General features: G+C 41.7%; 1 long non-coding RNA gene across 8 annotated transcripts in view; it reads left to right on the top strand.

Moving 5' to 3' along the window:
- Nucleotides 1-809: 809 nt before the first annotated feature.
- The window catches only part of LOC306645974, a 778688-nt gene continuing 773497 nt past the window's right edge, over nt 810-6000 (top strand). For 3 of the 8 annotated variants that reach the window (XR_013759773.1, XR_013759774.1, XR_013759778.1), the window contains exon 1: nt 814-1930. This is a non-coding gene — a long non-coding RNA (uncharacterized lncRNA). Of the gene's footprint in view, nt 1931-6000 lie in introns of all 8 variants that reach the window. The other 5 variants (XR_013759775.1, XR_013759776.1, XR_013759779.1 and 2 more) reach the window with 3 other exon arrangements.

Raw genomic sequence — 6000 nt, 5'->3', positions numbered from 1 at the left:
TCTGATGAATTTCTATTCTCCGCCTACCCATTATTGTGTGTTAGCATCCACATATCAGAGAGAACATTCAGTCTTTTTTTTTTTTTTTTGATTAGCTTATTTCACTTAGCACGAAAGTCTCCAGTTCTATCCATTTATTGGCAAATGTCATAATTTCATTCTTCTTTATGGCTGAGTAATATTCCATTGTATATGTATAACACATTTTCTTTATCCATTCATCTGTGGGGGGCATCTAGATGGTTCCATAGCTTAGCTATTGTGAATTGAGCTGCTATAAACATTGGTGTGGCCGTGCGACTGTAGAGTGCTGTTTTCAGACATTTTAAAAATCACCCTATTGATATCTCAAACAGGATCCTTCTGAAGTCACCGAATACATTGTCTCCCTCTTTGTTAACCTCTGAGGTGGGGATAGTCCCCACTGAGGGTGATAAAAAACTCCCATTATGCAATGGACAAATGATTTCTTAGTAACCAAGTCCTCATTCCCTTTCATGAGGAAGTTCCTGTCTGACATAGGCAATAGCTAATGCTGACCCTGGCAAGACAGAAGATGGCTCTCAAAAGCCAAAAAGCCAGAAAAGCAGTTGAAAGGACCAAGATGATTTGAGTGGAGAAGGTGGCCAGGAGTGACTATCTGTCAGTCAGGCAAGTCAGGAAGGCCCATCTTCTCCTTTGTACAGTTGGAACCAGTCCCTGTTAGAGGTGAACTTTCTGTGGCTGTCCCTTTGCTTCCCATGAAATGAAGTATATTTAGACTGTGTGCTTATTTCTTCCTTTCGCTCATGTGCTCTCCATGGAATTCATTATCTCTGATTTAGTAAAGTGCATTACACGCCCTAGGAGTCAGTTTAACTAATTCCAGCTCATCAGCTAATATCACTCTCCTCTCCAACTACTTCCCTTGGAGGAATCTGCAAAGATTAGATTTGAACTGCTGCTGTGAAAAATACCCCAAAGGAGGAAGGTGAAACTGAGTAAGGGGGCTTTAACTCTTGGAAGGAATTATCTGGGATATTAGAGGAATAGACTTTGCTCTTTTGGGTTGTTGTCATCACTTTCTCTCTTCAGATTTTCTTCTGGAACTTCTTTCGGCATTGACCTTGCTCTGGCTGGGTTCTGCCTGGTCAGCTCAGCTGTATGGCACGAGAGGCTTCCGCTCAGTGTGTTGATCTGGTTACAGCACTAGCACAATCCTGGGAATGCAGGGGATGTTTAGTAGATGGAATGAGCAAGCAAGTGGAGGAGGGTTTGGGAAGCAGAGTGAAGCTTGGATGAATGTTGACCTGAATTCTAGTTTTTACTCAGTTGCTAAGCATCTCATCGCATAAGTCCCTTGACCTTGGATTTCTTTCCTGTGAGATGGGAGGGGAAGAAGTAGGTTGGGGATCCAAGACATACCATGGTTCTAGGATAGTGCCGTTTTGGAGGAGTTAGAACTGTAATCACCAGATATGTCAAAATCTAGGGATGCTTTAGCTCAGCCCAGCTTTCTGCTGATGAGATGGCACAGATGAGAGATAGATGCCTCATATGACCTTCTGTAGACCACACTGGAGTCTTCTTTAGAATAAAGAGGAGGTGACTGGCCTTCTAACTCTAGGGCCTCTGTGTCAAAGTGTTTCCTTGCTCAGCAGCGGAACTGAGTGAAGATCCTGTGGGACGACCTTGCAGTGACAGAACACCTTCAGCATGTCCTGGAGATGCAGAAGACTCTTGCTTCTTGAAGTGAGTTGTCAAGAGTCTAGAAAAGAAACTCTACCTTCTCAGTCATGACTCAGTTGTAGGTTCTCCTACAGTTTGAGAAGGAGCTGAATTTGGGCATTCAAGTTCTGTTGATTCTGAGTCTCAGATTTGGAGGAAGTTTTATAGATCATTTAGTATAACTGTTTCATTTTTCTCATGAGGAACCCTGAGCTCTGGAAAGGTGAGTGCATAACAATTCAGCAAATTAGTGATCAGGCTAACATTCTGGTCACTTTGTTTGTTGTTGTTGTTGTTGTTCCCTGGATTGAATCCAGGGATGCTTAACCACTGAGTCACATCCCCAACCCTTTTTATTTTGTATTTTGAGACAGGTCCCACTAAGTTACTGAGGCTGGTGATCCTCCTGCCTTAGCCTCCCAAGTCACTGGAATTACAGGTGTACGCCTCTCTACCCAGAGCATTCTGGTAACTTCTAATGGAAAGTTTCTTCCTACAGTAGCTCTGCTCTTGCCGGCAATGAGTTCTATAGATTTCCAATACCAGAAGGTAGGAGGGGGGTCTAGGGCCTAGTATAGTACCTATCACATAGTAGGTACTAAATAAATTCGGGTCAAAGAAACAAATGTATGAAGCTATGATTACAGACCCTCTGACAGGAGAAATATAGAACTTGTCATGTGGATTTCAAGTTAACAGTCCTTCTTCCACACCAAATTCCTCATCCTCAAGTGGCTTTTCCTTTGAACCTGATTCTCTGTAAATGTTTCAGAGGTATTTTCTTTTTATTTGTTTTATAAACCATATTTGAATCTCAGACCCCTTGTAATGACAAGGCCTAGATACATGAATGTTATGGCTCCTGTACAAAAACTGGGTCACTTTCTAACTGATTTATGGGACTTGTCTAAGGGCAGGCAAAAATAAAATCTTGATACAGGATTTAAAAAGAGGCGTGAAAACGACAGAAAAAAAAAAAGAAACATCTCTATTGATTTAGGAAATTGTATTGTCAAGTTTTATTTCAAAACTCTCCCTTCTTTGGCATTCCCAAAACTCATTTCACTGTTATTAATTTACCACTGGTGTCCTCAATAAGGGTATTACAAATTTAATTGATTTTGAACTCACTGATTTTGAACTTAATGAAATTGTTTATTTCAGTAGCTTCACTTTCGTTTCTTTTCTTCACCATTAAACTTGGCGATATAAATTCCAAAGTGATTTGCCTAATAGCTGAAGGGGCAAAAAAATAAGAGATCTCAGTTCTCTGGGAAGTTTTCCAATTTTATATCCTGGATGATATACTAGTTCAAGAAGTCATTTGGCTCCTTCTCTTGAAAGCTGTTTTCTTTAATATTCCATATTTGTCTTATTATTTATGAAGAAACCAAATCCCTACTTTGCTTAAAGAAACTTTGATGACTTCGCATCGTCCCCATGAGAATTCCCAAACATTTAACCTGGCGTTCCCAACTATTGATGATCTGGCCTCCAGGGCACTTCCTTTTCTATATTTCTTCTTGTCACTCCTGACAAACACGGTTTTTTTCTGTGTCCCTCAAACGCACCATGAACTTTAGTAACAATAATGTGTTAACTATCTCTTGCAGAATAACAAGCGACCCCCAAACTTTAGGTCTCATTTCTTGGTCTCTGTGGGTCAGGAACCTGGGTATAGCTTAGGGGAATTCTCTGCTTCAGAGTCTCTCTCCTCACAAGGTTGAAACCGAGGTGTCAGTGAAGGCTGCAATCATATCAAGGTTCCACTGGAGCTGGATCTGTTTCCAAGCTTACTCACATGATTGTTGGTAGGATTCCATTCCTCTTGGACCATTGAGCCCAGGGCCTAAGTTCCTTGTTGACTGTTGGCCAGAGGTCACTTTTAACTCCTTGCAAAGTATTCCTTTCATCACAGCAAGCATACAAAAAGAGGAAGGCAGTGAAAGTGAGAGAGTGAGGGTGAAAGAACCCGCGAGAGAGAACATTGCCAAGTTGGAAGACAGTCTTTTGTAATATAATCACATCATGCTGTTTCTGTTGGTTAGAAGCAAGTCGTTAGGATCAGCACATCCTAAAGGGGAGGGTTACATGAGGGCATGGACACCAGGAGCTGAGGATCATCTCATGCCATAAGCTGCCAATCGCACATGGCGTTTATGGCTAACATAAATTGAGCATGTTCTATACAACAGGGTCTCTGCTGTGATCCTTTCCATATGGTATTTCATTTAATCCTCACAAAATTCTTCCTTTTTGGGGGGCAGTACCAGGGATTGAACTCAGGGTCACTTAACCACTGAGTCACATTCTCAGTCCTATTTTATATTTTGTTTAGAGACAGGGTCTCACTAAGTTGCTTAGCACTTAGATTTTGCTAAGGCTGGCTTTGAACTCTCCATCCTCCTGCCTCAGCCTCCATAGCTGCTGGGATTACGGGTGTGTACAACTGTGCCTGGTCTACTCCTCATAAAATTCTATTGAGTAGATGTTTTCATTGCCACTTCAGGGACAGCGAATCAGAGCTACAGAAAGATTAAATAACTAGCAAATGTCAGAGGTACCTTTGAGCACTGGTTGCTAGGTTCCAGAACCCAGCAGTCAGAAACAGTGTCCTCATTTCTCTATTCTCAGCTCAGCACAAGCTCTGTGACACAGGAGCCTAGTATTGAGTAATTGCTGAAGAAAGAATGAATGAAGGCCTGGGTCCCATTCTAACTGCTGTTGCCCAAACTCTAGTTCTGAGCCTTGGCCAACTTAAAAAAGAAATTACAGTATTAGTTAGGCTTTTATTGCGGTGACCAAAATAACTTGACCAGAACAAATTAGAGGAGGAAGAGTTTATTTTGAGCTCATGGTTTCAGAGGTTCAGTCCATATTCAACTGACTCTATTGCTCTGAGCCCAAGCATCACAAGGCAGAACATCATGGTGGAGGGGTGTGTAGAGGAAAGCTCCTTACCTCATGGTAGCCAGGAAGCAGGGTATGTGTGGGGGTGGGGAGAGGGAAAGGAGCCAGGGGGACAAGATATGATTCCCAAGGGCATACCTCCAGTGATGTCCTTCTTCCAGTCATGCCTTACCTGCCTACAGTTTCCACTCAGTACAGTGGTCCTTTTGAATTATTAACTCATAAAATGGATTAATCCACCAATTAGGCTATGGTTGTCAAAATCTAATTATTTCACCTCCTGCATTAATACAGGAACTCTTGGGGGACACCTCATATCTAAACAATAACAATTACCATGTGGTGAAGTAAGGCTGAATTATATTTCATCAGCAAAGACAGCTCTCAATTTTGGGCGCAGTACTCAAGAGAGAGGGTTTGTAGTTTTGCAGATTGTTCTTATGTGTGACAAAGTGGACTTCATTACTACTGAGAACTTCAAATGCCAGGATGAGAGATTATGGAGTTGTAGGAAAGATCGCCACAGATTCAGGAGGAATAGTATCTAGAAGGTGGAATTAGTTACTAATTATTGGTAGGGGTTTTAATAAGGTTTCTTTTTCTTAAAGACAGATAGGATTATTTAAGTCCATTTGGGCTGCTATAACAAAATGCCATATATTGGGTAGCTTATAAATAATAGAAATTGATTTCTTACAGTTCTGGGGACTGGGGAATCCAAAATCAAGGCAGATTCCATGTCTAGTGAAGTCCTGCTTTCTGGCTCATAGATTGTGCCTTTTTGCTATGTTCTCATATCATAGAAGGGGGTGGTATCTTTTAAAAGGGCATCAATCTCAATTGTGGCTAAATCTCTGCCCCATGACCTCATCACTTTCCAAAGGCATACCCCTTTAATATCATTGGCTTGGGGGTAAGCATTTCAGTGCATGGACTTTTTTTGAGGGGAGAATATAGTCATTCAGACTATGGTCGAGATTAAAGCTAGCAGACAAATGACTGGCTGAACTGGAGATACACTGATGTGTATCTGTGGCAAAATGCTTTAAGAAAGATTGGACAAGTGGGAACTAGGGACAAAGAGAGGGCTCTGTTTGCATCCATCTGATCTGGACTCAGAAACTCTTCTTGCATCTTTCTGCATTCAGGATCCACTGAGGTGGTTGGGCTCAGGTGGACCCAGAAGTCGTGGCTGATAGCCTATTCTTACAGTGGCCCAGAAAAACTCAGCATTTGAGATTACTATAGTGGCCATCTCTGGGCATTTATAAAATACTTTCTTGGGGTATTATTTGTGCCTTCCAGTGAACTTCTGAAGTGATATTGTCAAGATGACTGGATGGTCCTTTTATCTAAGCAGGCTCTTTTCTCCCTGTGAAGAAA

This window comes from Sciurus vulgaris (assembly GCF_902686455.1).
Source record: "Sciurus vulgaris genome assembly, chromosome: 16".
Classification (NCBI taxonomy): domain Eukaryota; kingdom Metazoa; phylum Chordata; class Mammalia; order Rodentia; family Sciuridae; genus Sciurus; species Sciurus vulgaris.
This window is presented reverse-complemented; position numbering and strand designations above follow the sequence as displayed.